General features: G+C 42.3%; 1 protein-coding gene and 1 long non-coding RNA gene across 7 annotated transcripts in view; one reads left to right on the plus strand and one right to left on the minus strand.

Annotated features, from left to right (window-relative positions):
* Positions 1-3,520: 3,520 nt before the first annotated feature.
* Positions 3,521-16,813, plus strand: part of PKNOX1 (PBX/knotted 1 homeobox 1) — a 35,885-nt gene continuing 22,592 nt past the window's right edge. Inside the window, exons 1-4 of one of the 6 annotated variants that reach the window (XM_023924413.2) lie at positions 4,528-5,148; positions 5,340-5,440; positions 8,890-8,973; positions 14,305-14,391. The gene's annotated coding sequence lies outside the window, so the exon portion shown is untranslated. Of the gene's footprint in view, positions 3,707-4,527; positions 5,149-5,339; positions 5,441-8,889; positions 8,974-14,304; positions 14,392-15,470; positions 16,304-16,813 lie in introns of those variants that run through there. The other 5 variants (XM_086879590.1, XM_086879594.1, XM_086879592.1 and 2 more) reach the window with 5 other exon arrangements.
* LOC111927553 (uncharacterized) lies at positions 11,429-15,652 on the minus strand. The gene is made up of 3 exons (XR_002863616.2): positions 15,451-15,652; positions 15,079-15,247; positions 11,429-14,444 (listed from the first exon to the last, which is right to left on the minus strand). It is a non-coding gene; the product is annotated as an uncharacterized LOC111927553 (long non-coding RNA).

Below are 16,813 nucleotides of genomic sequence, written 5' to 3' on the forward strand. Positions count from 1 at the left end.
GACCTCGACAGTTCAGTGTGTGCAATTATTTGTGCCACCTGTGAGGAGTGCTCTTATATATTGGGGACTGCTCTAAGTAGTTAAGTAAGGTCCTGACTCCACAAGCCTCTCTGGGCATGCTTTAGATAATGAGCTATACTTCATAATTTTATTTAATATGTACAATGTGAAGAAGATAACAGAAGGTAGAGAATCTGAGTGTTCTGTTATTTACCTGAATATTGTCAAACCCCATTTTTATGTACTTGTGATTTGCTATTACAAAGTATTAAAGTGACATTTCATTCACCCTGGCATGTGGCTTTTGCTTTTTTAGAAAGAAAAGCAGCCCTCTCGGCACTGCACTGACGCGAGTACACCCATACCAACAGGAGATCAGAGTATAAAACCTCATTAGCTGTGTAATAATCCTTATAAGATTTGTAGTATGGAGAATTTCCTCAGGAGTGCTGTCTTCCATCCTATGGATTGTATCCTTGCTCCTTTGCAGAACTGATGAGGGACAACACTCTTAGTTTGGACAATCAGAAACAGAAAGGAAAGGTACCTGTCCTTTCTGTTTCATTTTATTGGGATTTTTTTTTGTTGCTTGCCTTTGGATCACTCATCTCAGTTACTTCTTCATTCTTTTCCCCTGCTGCTCCTGTTTTCCAAGTTGACAGCTTCTCTCAAGGGTCCTGCAATTTTTAGGGCTTTTCTTAAATCTTCATGTCCTGGAGTCATTTCAGCTGTGACATTTTAAAAATTAAGATTAAGCTTTAAATATTAAGCCTGCAGAAGCTGTATCAGCCATGACTGAAGACAAACTGAAAAGTAGGGACCTCTTGACAGTGAGTGGGATCAGAGCTTTCTGTGAGCTGGAAGTCACAGGTTTGATCAGGAATGATTTTTAGGTTACTTTCTTGTGGAAATGAGGTTTATATGGTCATGTCATGTAGGTAGAGGTGTATCTGAGGGTGTATTCATGTTGTTTAATAATGTTTGAATCTAGTGGCTTACTCCAAACAGGATTAAAGCTGACAGAATAATTTAATTCCTGTGACTTTCATGAAAATCAGTTGTGGAGCGGGGAGGATGTATCATGTTCTCCTTGGATCTGCACCAGGAACTTTTGGGCAACAGCATGCACTGACTAAAGAGAAATCTTAAATAAATCACAACTTTTGAAAAGATTTCAGTTAGCACTTGTACCTTACACCCTAAAGGTAACAAACCACAAAGCATAGACATGTGGGCAACCAGGCTTTCTTCATTCTGATCACAAGCTTTAAGATCGAGAGAGTTAAAACATCTACTGAAACCACAAAAAGAATAAGAGGCTGAGGAGTAACTTTAACTACAAAGGCGACCAAAATATGGGATTACTGGGGTGAGGGGGAAATAATAAGTCAGGAATTTCTACACCTGTTGTGCATGAGGGGGGAGCTCAGAATAGACAGTGGCAGCCAGGAAGGGAAGGAAAAGCAAAGGGAAGCAGGAGGAGAAAAGAAAAATTCAAGTTGGGAAACGCATCAAGAAAGGCTTTGAAGATCACTGGGAGGAGAGATTAAACAGAGATGAAATTAGTTTTAATTTAATCTGTTCATTCTCAGAAGAAATCAGTGAACTCCTATCCAAAGAAGTGCAGGCAAGGCAGAAGGAGAACAAAGGGGTTGCAGGGAGAATCAAATTTGAGGAAGAGGCAGGTCTGGACATGGGAAGCAGTTAATTTTAAGCACTGTTTAGTGAATGTGTCACTAATGAATGTGTCAGGGATAATGAGAGCTGAAACTTGTGGTAGAAGCAGCCAACCTGGCCACAGGAACTGTATGAAAGGTGTAGTTACACAGCACAGGAGCGGAAACAGAGAAAGAGGCTCTTGTGAATGAGACAAACTAAGAGTTGGTTGGGTTTTTTTGTTGTTTTTTTTCCCCCAATCTTGTTTAAATCAATCATTCCCATTAACACTGAGCCATGATTTGCACATCTGAGCACTCTGGATTAGAAGAGCTCAGTTCCACCCTCTCTACTTGGTGTAGAAGTTCCCTCTGCTCACAAGCCCGATGTCAATGTGCAATGACTGTGCAGGGGAAAATGGCTGGAAAAAGAACTCCTGTGAAGGCTCCAGGCGGTCTGGCGAGGGGATGGAGCAACTGTTTTGTCAGTGGACAAATGGTGGCAGCGTGCACAGGGTGACAAGATTCCTGAAGCAACTGTGCTGGCTGAGCAGGGTCTTGACACAGAAGTGACACGCAGAGGACTGAGGGCAGACGTGGTTTGCAGGAACATTTAAGTAGCTGTTTCTATTGCCAAACTATTAGCCAGATCTTTAAAAAGTGGCCTGGCCCAGGAAAGTGTTATATAAAACAAAAAAAAAAAACAAATAAAAAACAACAAAAAAAAATCTGACTTGCTACTGTTAAACCAGGAAGAGAGACATGGACCATGAAAAAATGTAGGCTATTCCCAGTTGACTTGGGACAGGATAATCAAATAGATTCCCAGTGGCAGCTTTGGAGAGGGACTACAAGAGCTGAAAGTAAAACTGCTTTGGGTTTAAACCGAGCTTCCTAAAATGAGATTTACTTTTTATGTGTCACCTTCTTCCTCCCCTTGCAAACCTCTGCTCTCAAAGCCGGTGAGGGGTTGTGGGGACCTTTCAGAAGATGACAGATCTATCACCTGTGACATGAATGACTCAACGGCATTGCAGCCCTTTTGCACAGCAGAGACACTTCTTAAATATCCCAACAGCAAAACTGCCAAGCCACAGGGCACCAGTCTGAAAGCACATTCCTGACACTTTCCTGCCCCTTATATAGGAATGATTTGGGAAAAGGAGGAATATTTAACAGTGGTAGCTCACAGGGGAAGAAGCTGTGACAGCACTGGTTCCTCCCAAGGGGAGTTTCAGCACAAAAAATCCCAATCCCACGCGTGGTCAGCACCTTTATTTCAAGGCATGGCAGGACCCGAGCAGCACCTGATCCACGGGCAGGATCCTGAGGGACAGCACAGGTCCGCCCTCACTCAGATCCCGCACTTCAGGGTTTTGGGGAGAACAGGGGGACGCAGGTTTGGAGGCTGGAAGGATCACAAGGATCAGCCGGGCAGTTTCACCCCACACAGGCCGGAGAAGTTCCTGGCACAGCCTGTGAGGAGCCTCCAGCGCGGCTCCCGCACTCGGGGCTCCCCGGAGCGACCCCCGCCCGCCCCAGGCAGCTCCCGTGGGCACCCCACAAGGCGCGGGGACTCGCAGCTCCAACAACCGAGGCAAGGGACTCCCCCAAGCCCGGGGAGCAGCGCCCTAAGGAGATCTGAGGGCGAGCACCAAGCGCTGCCCGAGGGAACGCGGCACGAACACGCCATAGCGGCCGCCGCCTCTCCCCCCACGGCGGAGCCACTTGGCACCTCCCTCCTCCACCCCCACCCCCAGCAGTGGTTTCACCCTCCCGCCTCATACATGGCGAGGGGCGTGGCCTCGCCTTCACTGATTTCCCCGCCCCTCATACATATTCATGAGGAAGAGACGGGCGGCCCCAATGCGGAGGGGCGGTGCGATCAAGCCCCGCCCCCAACTATGAATATTGATGAGGCGCGCCGTGGCGTCGGGGGCGGCGCGGGCGGCGATTGGCCGGGCGCGGCGGCGCGCGGTGACGCGCGCGGCGGCGGTGCGGGTCCCGATTGCTGCAGCCGCTTGTCAGTGTGACGAAGATTGGCACCCGAGGTAAGCGCTGTCACTCAAACCCCGCTCCAGCCCCGCCGTCCATCACGGCGCGCCCGCCGCCCGGGCACGGCCGCACCGGGGAAGCGGGAGAGCGGCTGGGGAAGGGGCGAGCGGGGCGGCGGCGGAGAGGGGAGAAAGGGGCACCCGCGCTCCGCCGCCGCTCGAACGGACCGGGGGGTTTAAGGGGCGGTGGCGGGCGCGGGGAGGGGAAGGAGGGGAAGGAGGGGAAAAGCGGGGAGGGGTGGGGGGGGGGGGGAGCGAAGCGAGGAAGGTTCTGGAACGGCCGCCGTGCGCCCGTTGTGTCCCGGCGGGGGCGCGCGCGGGGAGGGGACGCGGGAGCGCGCGCGGGTCCGCGCGGAGGAGGAGGAAGAGGAGGAGGAGGAAGGAGATGGGGGGAATGGGATGGGGGGGGAAAGGCAGGAGGGAGGGAGAGGAGGCGACGCGATGCTTAAAGGGGCAGCGCCGTGCTGGCCGCTCCTCAGAGGCGGGGGGGGGAAACGGGGGGCGCTCCGGGGGCTCCGCCGCCGCCCCTCGCCGTGGGCCCCGCGGCCGGACCGCGGGCTCGGAGCGCCGCGGCAGCTGCACCCCGCTCTCCTCTCCCTCCTGTGATCCCTCCACACCTGCCCTGCCGTGTGGGGACAGCAGCGAGGGGATGCGGTGGTGCCCCTCGGCCGCTGGCCCGCTTTGGGGGCGCTCCCCGCCGCCTCACGCGTTCATAGAAAGCGCAGCCGGTTCGGGGTTCTCCCTCGTTTGTGCCGCCTTTTCGGTGTGACCCCGTGGTCTCCCGGCCGGGTTGTGAGCAGACACCGTCCCCACAGCCAGGCCGAGGGTTGCCGGGTGTTTACGCGGCCGCAATTAGGAGCTGAGACTTGACACTGCCCAGAGGCCCTGCTGGGGATGTGTGTAAACAATAATAAATCAAGCGCTGGTTTTATCCCCGAGTATTGCCTCAGTGAGCCACATGTCCCGGGTCTCATGGAGCAGTCCATGGCTTTCCTTCCGTCCCACCGCACTGGAGTTGGTCAATTAACAATATAAGTAGTTAAAACGTCTGTGTGATAATTCTCTGTACAGCTTATTGCTATTTTTTAAAATATAATTTATTAAATATTTTCTTTAGTCTTAAATGCTGATATGTAGTGTAATTTTAGAGACAGGTCATGGTATTCGTTTATTTTTTTAATCTGCTGCTGCTGACGTTTTTAGTTCCTTTTTGCATTTTTGTCCGAGTAAATGACTGGTCTGGTTTAGGGAGGGAGAATCGCAGAATGGTTTGGGTTGGATGACCTGAAAGATCATTTTGTTCCAACCCCCTGCCATGGGACTCCTTCCACTATCCCAGGTTACTCCAAGCCCCATCCAGCCTGGCTTTGAACACTTCTAGGGATGAGGCAGCCACAGCTTCTCTGGGCACCTTGTTCCAGTACTTCACCAGTCTTGCAGTAAATAATTTTTTCTCAATATGAGGCACTATATCTGATATGAAACCGAGAAATTGCTGGTTTGTTTGCTTTATTTTTTTTTTTTTATTTATTTTTATTTTTTTTTAACACTTGCACTTGAGACTCCAGGCAAGATTAATTTTTTGTCCTTGCCCCTCTTTGGAATAAGTTGTGTGCATTCCATTAAACAGATCCCAGGAACAGGGAACATGAGCATTATGTTCTGGATGTTGGAAAACACTTGGGCCAAGATTCTGTGGAGGATAGCGAGAGCGTGTTGGTCACTCTCAAAGTATGCTAAATATCTCATTTAATTTTTTGTTTTTTAAACTAAAAAAATCTTTAGTTTTTACAAAAAACGTGCACATTTAGTTAGTTCCTAATTTTATTCTCCAGTGTGCTCTTGAAAAAAATTTCACCAGTGTAGATTGTTTGATGAGGAGAATTTTAGCAACTATGGCTTAGGATGTCCACACATCTTGCTGTTGTCCATACTGTGAATACACTCACAGATAATTCCCTGTTCTCTATGGGATATATATGAGATATAACCTGTTTATGGGCTGCCTGTTCTATGGGGTTATATCCCTTTAGCTGTGGTTGTATGTGTGGTTTAAGTGAGATGGCTTCTGCAGCTGGAAGGACTCTTGGTCAGTCCCTGTTAGCTGCATGTATGAATTTTATGTATTACACTGAACCAGGGAACAAGTTGTGATTGTATCAGAAATACATCCTTACAAGTTTTTTCCAGGCTGGGTCATTGCTACAGTATCAAGGAACAGCAAATGCATTTTGAATGCATTTTCTGTCAAATAAAATTGCATATTTATCCAAGTCCGTGTATAATTACATACAGAATCATTACATTCAAGTTTTTCAAAATTTCTGAAGGAAAAAATCCCCCAAGCATTTCACATAATCTATTCAAAAGACTTCTAATTATTCTTCTTATGTATGTTCTATCTTCAGTTTATGAACTGTACAGTATATTTTTGTTCTTGACTGTCACCACTTGACATATTTTCTTGTCATCTCATAATTAAAGTATCCACAGGAAAATTTCAGTGTAGGTTTTACTGTGTTTTCTTTACACAGTAATCTCCAGTTCAGTGGTGAAAAGCAGGGCTCAGTGTGCTTCAGTCACAGGGTAAAAATGGGAAATAACAGGGTGAAGTAGGGGCTGTTGTGCTGGACTGAAATTCTGAAGGCTCAGGTCATTTCTCATTGATCTCCCCAGTGGATTTGCATTTTTTTTTAATCTGTGCTTACGTGTTTTGCTGAATTTTTTCTTGTTACCATCTCCCATATGCTGATAGAAAACCCAAAACTTGTTCACATTTTGAGTACATTGTTGATGTTGTTAGGGTTGGTGGGGATTTTATTTTGTATTTGGAAATTTCACTTTGGCATGTAAAAAGTCAAGCTGGTATTAAGTGCTTACAGCTTTGATTTGTACTCTTAATACAATTTGTAATATTTGGGTTAAATAAAAATAACATTTTAAAACTAAGTCCTTGCAGTCTTCCATGATAGGACTGAAAAGGAGTTTAGAATGAATGAAATATAAATTTATTTTAAGTGCTTTAGTCTTATAAAATGGTTAGTCTTCTGGAAGCTGTAATTTCTTCTTCAGAATTTTGCTTTGCAGCTGTATTTTTCTGTGCTGTAAATGCAGTCCTCTAATAAAGCCCTAATAATTCTGATTGCTACCACAGCAAGTTTGGGAGTGTTCAGGAGCAATTTAATTTCCTGGAAGAGAGTAACTCTTTGGTGAAATTAAGCCCTGTATTAGTGGCCGAGGGTGAATGATCACAGAACCACCACTGTGGTAGTGGAACTGCCTGTTCTAATGGCCATGTTAATGTCCTGAATGAAGCAGTCCAAATTGTATTTCAGAATATTATGTCGTGGTCTGGGAGCCAAATGTTGCCTCTGCAAAACTGGCACATATGTGAAAGCTTACAGTAAAGCAGATTAATATTTTTATTTTGGTCTAAGTAAGACCAAATGCAATTTTTTTGTGTGAAATTAAAAATGTTGCAAATGTTACTTCTCTTGCAGCAGCAGCAGCTGGTTACCTCACTTCTCACTTGTTCAAAGAGTCTGTAGGTTTAAAAATGAGAAGTCTCAGAGGGGTTTATTTTGCCACAGCTCAGTGCTGTACAAAATGTAAAACAACTTACTGCTCTTCTAAGCATGAGGATTCCAAGAGCAAGGAGAAAAAGCTGCTGATGGAGTCCTTTCATTTGCTTACTTGATGCCAGATGTTGCCAAAATCATTTACCCAGACGGTTTTAGATCTCCCCAGGGGAATTGAACACTGCAATATTCACACTTGTAGCAGGTTCCTCACTTTGTTCACTGAGGTGGTTTTGTGCCAGAAGTGTAGAACAGGCGATTTGTCAGGTAGAACTGAGGGTGGGGTAGAAAATGAAATAATGGCACCACGGATCTGGAAATGCCAATTTTGTTGTTATGGAGCTGTGGCAGGTTTTGATGAAGTTGGTGAGGGGCAGTAACTTGGTTCCCCTGCCAGCAGTGAGGAGATGCCACGTCATGTATGGCACTGAGAGGCAAAAGTTGCTGCTAGAAAGGGAAATAAAACTTAGATCTTGTTCTTGCATGGTTGGTTCTCATTCTTCACACGAACACATTGTTTGGGGTTTGCTGTGGCAGCTGCTCCAGGCCGTGGTGTTCTCATTTTTTAGTACCTAGGTGTACAGAAGAGGTATTTGCTGTTAAACCTCAGGGCTGTTTAAGTCCATGGAGTCAAAAGGTGATTTTTGAAAATGGGAGCGGAGTGTGATGATCACAGACTGTCCCTTACCCTGCTGTGCCCAGGGATCTGCAGCTTTCTCTTCTGCAGCTGATGGAAAATTCAGGCAAAAAAGTAGAATATGGCAGCTCACTTGTGGTATACTGAAAGAAGGATCCATTTCTTTTAAACCTCCAAATTCCAATTTTTATTTTATTGGTGAGGTTTTGGGATTGCTTGTGTTTTTTCTTGAGGATAGAAGAAGCTAGGAAGTGTGGCTATACTTCACATCCTGCTTGGCTTTTTATGAGTTACACAGCAAACAAAGCAAAGGGAAAAGGATATCATACTTGCTGAAAAATAAAGTCCAAGCCTTTTATATTCCAGGGAAACAGAGGCAATTAGAGAACAGAAACTGGATCTTTACACGTGTTTAACATGCCTAGAGAACGGGAATGAAAACGTGTGCTGTGTTGTATGTTTTTGTAACTAAAGAACTCTGGGTCAGCCTGTGATCACTTAATTTATGTTTTCTAGCCCATTTTTATGTGGTCTGGACTATGATAGCAGCAATACCAAAAGGACCTGGTTATCTTTTGTATTATTATTACTATTTTGAGGTGTTGATTTCAGTAGTGTAGCCCTACTGATAATTGTCACGATGAATACGTTTGAGCAGGGTTATTCTGCCAACTTTAAAATGACTCAGCATCTTGAGAATGACTCCAAGAGAAAGTAAATGTGTTAATTTTTAAGAAATGTGGGATTCTTCTTACTTAAGAGCTTATCAGCAGTTGAGTTGTGGATTTTAGTGTTGTGGAGGGGAAAGGAGAATAAGCATCCACATGAAGCATATGGCTGTTCCTTGAGGAATTTCAACAGACCATAACCTCTTGGAAAATCTGGTTTATATGGTGCTGGGCAAATACTTATTATCTAAATTACCTGAATATTCCATATAACATGAGTGTCTTCCTGTCTGTTAGTCCTTGGATGTCATCTGCCTGTGCAGTCATCACCTGGACCAAATAGTTCAGCATGATGCAGCACACAGCAGTAGTAGGTGATGGGTAAGTTTAATCCTAATTAGTCTTTTTTTTACCCCAGAATGCTTAGGCAGCAGTCATAACTCTTAGAAGGATGGAGACTTTTGTTTAGGACAGGTGGGAAACAAGAGTGGAGGAGGAAAGGAAGAGTTTTTATTTAATCCTTGTTTTAAAAAGAAAATAACAGTTCACTTAAAGACTTAAACTTAGTAGCAAAATAAAGTTAGCTGTTCAGTTTTGACCAAATGTTAAGAGTCAAAACAGGGAAGATTGTGGAAAAGTGGTGGATTGGAGTTGGATTTCACAGAGGGTTGCAGGACCAGGATTTTGTATCTCTTTTGGGATTTTTTGGCTGGTCCAAGTTAATGCTTGATTCATTAATGGGGTTGTTATTCCAGAAATCATAAAAGATATAAAAATTAAATAATTGATAAGGGAACATTTTGATCTTGATGAATTGTTTAAATGCCAAAAATGTGTGGAGGGCGTTTTCTTACCCGTTGAACATCGAAGTCCAATATAAATGCATTTATTATTTAAATAAAACTCCTTCACCCTTCATCTGTACTTCAATACCATCAGGAATTCATGCCTTCATAGAATAATGGGAAACTTTTATGGTTTTATAATAAAAATGTTGGAAAACATAACATATGCTTACACAAACTGCTCACATTGTAAAGTATTCAATAGCAATAAAGGCAGAGAGACCAGTGGTTATTCTGTCTTCTTTATGAAACCACAAAGTATAAACACAAAACAAGATTAATTTCAGTCATAGTTTATTGGGTGCTGATGCAAATCATGATTAAAATAGGATTTCCTGTTGCTTTGGTTTAATTTGCCTGGAAGGAGATGGTTCCATGAGTGTCTCCAAAAGTAAGAAATGCGGGACGTGCTTGTGTGGATATTCCAAAGGTTTCAGTGGCAGAGGGATGGATTTATGTCTGGGACATAAGCAACTCTCTTTATCCATGTGGGGAGTGCCAGGGGAAGGGGGAGAGTGGTGGAGTTCTCACCTTTTTTTCTGTCTATTGGTATTTTTTTCTATTCTTTTATTTTAATGAAATTGGGTTTGAAAAAGTAATTAAATATCAGTAAGCAGGAGTTGTGCAGGATCAGTTCCAGCTGTGGAAGTGCTGATACACATTCTCTGGGATGAAAGTTGTAGTCTTTCCAATGCCACCCTCTTGCCACAAGAGCAGCAAGGCAGATGTGGCACCATCTTCCTGATTTTTGGGTCCAACATTTTATGAAAGCACATTGGGTAAAAACTGAGGGCAAAAAATCCTTCTCTGTCCTTTAACAATAAATATGTGTGAGGATTCATGATGTGTGTGTGAGGATTCTCATGCTGGACCCATAAAGTCCTTCTGTTTGCAGTATTAAGAATACAGAAAAAAGGAATCTTCATTTTTTGTGTGAATATTGGCGGTGGATGATGGAGTGATGGGAAATATTTTTGCTCCTTCATACCCTGATCCCTCAAGAGTCTTGGAACAATTAAAGAGGGAGGTTTCCTTTCCCCCAAGTTTTGTTTTTCTTCTGCCAAAATTGCTGTTTAGTCCCCTAAATTCCTTACTATTACCTTATGGGGCTGATAAAGCAGGGTCAAATTACAGTGTGAATTGGGTAGGAGAAATTACATGCTGCAGGAAGTTCCTTGAATTTCCACAGTCAGAAGAATGAGGATTCTATATTGCAGAAGGTAGGAGAGCAACCTGAGGATTTCCTTCCAGAATTCCAAGAGCTGCCTGGGGGCAGGATACCTGGCATGCATCATTTAATGACTGGATTGGGTAGAATTCCTCATCTTTCTCATCCTTGTTAAGAAGGACTGTGGTAAATTGGTGATGACATGGAATCAGGAATGTGTCCCATAGAAATATGCTGGTGTACACAACAAGAACGTGTGCAGAAATAGGAGCTGGAGTTCTTCACAAGACCCAGGTTGCCTCAGTTTTATTTCTGTCATTGTTCCTGGAGGAATTCCTATGATCTATGCATCCTTGATATTCGTTTTATCAGTTAACTGCATATACAATTTAAGCTTATAAAGTGGCTCATTTTAGATATATATATATATATATATATTTTAATTTGGTATTTGCAAATAGGAGAATTTATACAATTAAATGTACCAAAGAGTGAGTTGCTGAAGGAACACAAATGTTTTAATGAGGTGGTTTGTTGTTGGTCAAGCTGTGTGACAGTGTGTGGTGGTACTTGGGAGGTGGCCTGTGGTATGGATCCTTTGTATGGATTGTTAAGATCTGAGATGGAGGGATATGAAAAGAGGATGCTATGAAAGATTAATGGGACAACAAAGCAGCAGATAAACTGTTGGAGAGGTCTTGGTGAATAAAGTCACTGTTACATAGCATGGATATTCAAAATCCTACATGTAGATAAACATTCATGGTAGTTTGGAGTGTAGCCTGTATTTCTGCAGAAATTCAACTTTAGTTATGGATTTTAATTTATTTTTAATTTTCAGTTTCTTAAAGTATAATTTGCATTCTTTTTTTAATGTAATCTCATATTCATCAAGATTAACATATAAATAACTCTACTGCACCACTAAACAATAAAGGGAACAAAGTGACACAAAATAAATCTCATTTTACTGCAGCCAGAAATTGGGTTTGTGGCTTTTTAGGGCTTGCCTCCCAGGGCAATTGACAGCATAGCTGTTGTAGAGTAACTGAGTGGCTGTATCTGTGTGATGAACTTCCTGAGGCTGGTATTCTGTTCCTGAACAGGAACATTGTCTTTCTTAAAAGTATAATATTCTGAATAATGACTGTATTTTCTAAGTACATGAGACAAAGGAAATGGAAGCCACCTTGGTGCTGAATGATGAGAACATTCTCATTGAGCACAGTTTTAATAAACTTGTCTGCATCAACTTCATATTGATTTGTTTGTCTTAATTTCTGTGAATGACTCTGCGTGGGGGGGGGTCAGTGGAGATGGAGGACTGCAGCAAAGGTGGAATGAATCCTGCATGTTGGCATGTGTGCTCTACTTACTGCTTCATTATTTGAATCAATTATTACTATCATTATTTGAATCTATAAAAATACATGGATCTTAATGTCTGCTCATATTTGTAGACGTGAATGTACACACAGGTCTTTGCCTCCTGTGATCAGAAATGCTGAATGAGAGGATGACTCAAATGAGGATTCTTCAACGCTTGAACGAACAAGTTCCTATTTCACTTTGTACTTAAAACCTCAGAGGTGATTCACTTTCTGAGAAACAAAGCAAGTTGCCCTTTGTTTTGGTTTCGGAGTTAGGTGTTTTTATTATGATGGCATTACTTTAAAGCTTGTCTGCCAGCTGAATAAAAGGAGAACAAAAATTGGCAATAGCAAGTCCACAGCGCCTTGGTGTTGTCTCCACCCTGTAACAGGTGTATCTGCTCCCTCCTCTTGCCCCCACTGAAATGTGGAAGAAGAATCATCTGCAAGCTCAGATCTCTCTTGTCCAATATGTTTTAGGGTAGACAGCAGTATGAAATGTTCAGTGTCTCTTTGAAAAGGGCAATATCACTGCAATATCCTCTGGGTCCTCCTCAGCCACATCCTTCCCTCTGCAGCATCTTTCACCCAGGCCTGCATTTCCTTAGCACCTCTTTGTTCCTGCCCTCAATATCTCATAAGCTGTGTAGAAATTGACTGTTTCCAGAGTTTCAGCTGAAGGCTTTGCAGGCAGGGGCTACTTCTTCATATGTGGAATATTGGACTGACCAGATCTGGCAGCAGTGACCCCATGAGTTCTTGGCTGCAGTCATTTCTGGATGGAGGAGAAGGATTTTCAGATTTGCAGTAGTCCTCCTTGGGTCTGACCAGAGACAAGGAATGGATAATTTATCTATTTATCTGTGCTGATTTATCTGTCAGTCACCTCTGTTCTGAAGATGCCATGAATAGTGAGAAGTCTTTTGTTTGAAAGTAACCCAATAAATTGAATTGAGGATGAGTACCAAAATGCATGGCATGTGAAGAAGGGAGTAAGAGGGTTACATTGTCCTCAGAACAGAATTAAGAAACTGCAAAACTGAGAGAATCTCATTTTCTGAAGACATAGATCTTTGACAGTTTAAGGAAAAGTGATAAGAACTTTTAATGTGCCATCTGCTCCTTGAACCTTCAAGACCAGGTGTATCACTTTGGACTGAAACTCCTTCTTGCTCAATGTTCATTCTCTAACCAGTGGCTGAAATTTAAACTTTCTTAAAACTCCTCAGATACCTTCCCTGCTCTGTTTAGAACCAGGTTTCATGAACCAGAGGTGGCATCTATATTGAGTGGCCCTTCACATTTTGTTTTTCTGTGAACTTGTCTGAAAAAGCATCACTTCTTGGGAAACATCACGTGCCTAAATTTTAATAAATTTAAAGACCAAAGACCCATTTTGTCTTGCTTTCAAATACATTGGCTTTACTTTCTCTCTAGTTCTTATTGTGAACTTTGTGTGAGAAACAGAGATAATCAGATTCAAGATCTCAGCTGTGTTTTAGCCATCATTTAATTTCTGGTGGCCTCTGTGCAACCTTAGTGTCTGGAACTTCCCCTGAGATGGTTTTTTAATGCTTTTCAGCAGTTGTGTTTTTTAAGTATGTTTTCACAATCTTTACTGCTTTGCTTTCACAATCCTTACTACTTTTTAAAAGTAGCTTCAGTGTATCAAATGGGTGTTATTAAATGTAATTAAAGTGATTTTAAGTGGTAATTTTTGGAAAGCTTTTTAAGATTGCTGAATAATCTTGTAGCAGAACCTGTCTTCACAGAACACATGATCCTAACAATGGCCCATCATGCTTTGATTTTACCATGGATTGTTTACAAATGATTATGAAGGAGATTTAAATGGGGAAAAAACAATCTCTCACCTTTCTTGATTTCATGCTTAATTTTCACAACAGTGGTGGGTTATTCCTATTTGCATTTCATGGTTTTATTTTTAGGATGTGTCTTGTCTAGTCTTGGCAGACAGACACTGAGTCAACAGGTAAAATATGAAGGTTGAACAGTGAGGGAGTTATTATCCAAATGGAGTCTTCTGTTAGAGGTGTCAGCAGAGACAAAGGTGAATGTAGAGAATGAATGGAGTAAGATGAGAGGAAGATCAAATAATGGGATAAGAAGTTCAAGCGTGGGATAATGGGCGTGATTAGAAATTATTAACAATGTAAAAATTTGCAAAACATGCAAAAGAATTTCTGTCTGTTCATTAAAACTCGATGAGGGAACCACATAATAAAACATTTTTTTTAAAAAAAAAAATATATTGGGTCTTAGAATATAGGTTCTGTGGTGTTGGTTTTTCTGACTGTTTCTCTGTTAGTTTTCAGGTTTCTGTCTTCCACATTGTACATCAGTGGGATCTCTGTGCTGGAACAAGATAATGTCTTCAACTCATTGAAGGAAAGGGGTGAGCAGCTTTCTCATGGCCAATATTTTATCTTCTTTAGAAAACACCGTGCCCTGGAAATAAATGTCATCTTGAATTGTGTTGAAAAGGAAGCCAGTTCTAGATGCTTTTCATGTGTCCAAGTGAATTGATTCTTGTTTCTTTTTAACTTGGTGTGTGAATGTAAGGATCTAATGTTACATAGGAGGTGCCAGGACTAAAGTTAAATAAGAATGAACAAAGAGCCATGCGGAATCTGCCAGTCGTGCATTTCTCTCTGAAGGACTTCAAAGAAATGTGTGTGAGGGAAAATTAGAAGGAATGATTACTTGTTAATAAGTCTGTTGGGGAGTTCCTTCACAGCCCTAAGAAGGTTGGTGGTTATGTCTTAGCCTGAAGCATAACTATTTATATCTCTTACAAACATCTGTTGTAGCTTGTATATGTTAAAAACGATACCACTGATCTCCAGCAGCTCACTTGCTCCTTCTGTTAACGTTACTGGGTGGTCCCTGTGCCCTTAATTATAAAGGAGTAAGTGGAACAAGAGAGGAGTGGAGTGATGAATGTTAAGTGATCACTTTGCGTGTATGTTTCAGCTCACATTTAATCTCTTATATACTCAACTTGCATAAAGTCTCCACATTTCTAATTATGATTATCCCTCTTCACTTAGCTTCTTTTCTGCATTACATTTTCCCTTCATACCTCATTTTATAAAAGGCTTCCCTGGTTTTTTTCTCCTTTTCTTTGAAGGCCATGATCTTTTATGAATTCTCTTTCACCACAGGTATCAGTGGAGTTTCTGATTGCAGATCAGGCATCAGCTTCCAGTTCCATGACCTTAAGTTTTTCCTTGGGTTTTCCACACGCTTTGCTTTCAAAATAAATAGAATGAGAGTTAGTTCTGTTCTGTGTGAAGCAGACTGGCAGACTCACCCTCAGGTTATTTTTGTTATTTGTAAGTCTTTGAATATAACACAAACACAGAGTTTTCTCTCTACTCTCGATTTCTTTCACAGAGAATAATTGGCATTTTGAAAGCTAAGATGTGCAGAAGTCACATGTTCTTGGGCTCACCTCAGGTACCCAAATCCTGTGTGTCCTGAGGTAGAGTGCTGGTAGGAGATGGTCCTGCTGTGAGCTGAGAATCGACACACATGAGCCAGAAATTACCACAGGAGTAGGTCAGCCAAGAGCAGGGGTTGTTCGAGTGCACCGCAACTGCTTCAGACCATGTCAGCTGCTTTCCATCATAGCCACCTTTAGCAGGGAGAGGCCCGAAGCAGCCTGGCTGACTCGATGTAAAAAGGATCAGAAACCATCCATGTGTGGAGGAACTGTGGAAGTAATTAGCTGTGGCAGTGATAAACATCTGGGAGCGATAGCAGCCCCATCGCTGTCTGCAGCCTGAGCATCTGCTGAGGCTGTGCCTGCTAACGAGCCTGGCTGCTGCATCCCAAATGAGGTTATAAAAGCCAAATCTGTAAATACCTTCTCAGTTACTTTTCTTAAAGTTTAACATAGTTTGTTTCTTGCCTCTACTGAGTAATGAGGAAATGTTTCTTTTTAGTGAACAGAACTAATTCCTTAGTTAATTGCCTCAATTTAAGTGTGTGATTAGCTCAATTTGTTCTTCTTGATTTGCAGTGGCTGTCTTCACTAAATCTCATCAGTTCTTATCTTGCTTAATAGCTTAATCTTTTTCTACTGTAATTGTAAGTCAGAGGGGAAGCTCTTGTGGGAAATAAAGGATATACCCACATAGAATTCTTTCCAGTCATTCCCCTGGGAGAAAATATGGCAAAAGCCTTTCTAGATGAAATAATCTATGGATCTAGCTAAAAGCTGTGCATCTCCTTTCTTCTTTTGTGTGGCCTGAGGGCCTTCTAGATGTGGAACGTCTCTTCATTATGGAAATCTGGAAGGAGGGGTTAGTCCAGCTTGTCTTGTTCTCCAAAAATTCTTGTCATGTCCTACTGTCTTTACCAGTTTACATGTATTATCTTTGTGGCCTCTCTCTCCAGGTTTTTCTTCATGCCACAAATATGATCTTATATCCCTGTGAACTCTTAAGTTTTTCTTCCTCTTCTACAACTGTTTTATTTTCTTTATTTGCCTAAGACTTTCATCTTTCTCCCACAGTCAAAAAATTTCTTTTGCAGTGTTTTCTGTGGGACTTAGCTTTAATCATTAAATAGTGTTTGCTCTTTCTTTGTTGATCGTTGCTACTGTTCTGCTTTTATTTTGAGGATACTCTGGTCCATGCTTTGGATGTCACAGTCATAAATTAAATGCACATCTTTTGAGAAGAAGAAAAGCAGCATTTTCTATGTGCCTCTTCACTCTCTCAATACAGACAGGCACTTGCACTGGCTGTCAGCTGCCATTTATGAAAGAAAATGTGTTTAAACATCAGGCAAATGCTTACAGGGCTGATGCT

Source organism: Cyanistes caeruleus, chromosome 3, assembly GCF_971803275.1.
Source record: "Cyanistes caeruleus chromosome 3, bCyaCae1.hap1.1, whole genome shotgun sequence".
In the NCBI taxonomy this organism is placed as follows: domain Eukaryota; kingdom Metazoa; phylum Chordata; class Aves; order Passeriformes; family Paridae; genus Cyanistes; species Cyanistes caeruleus.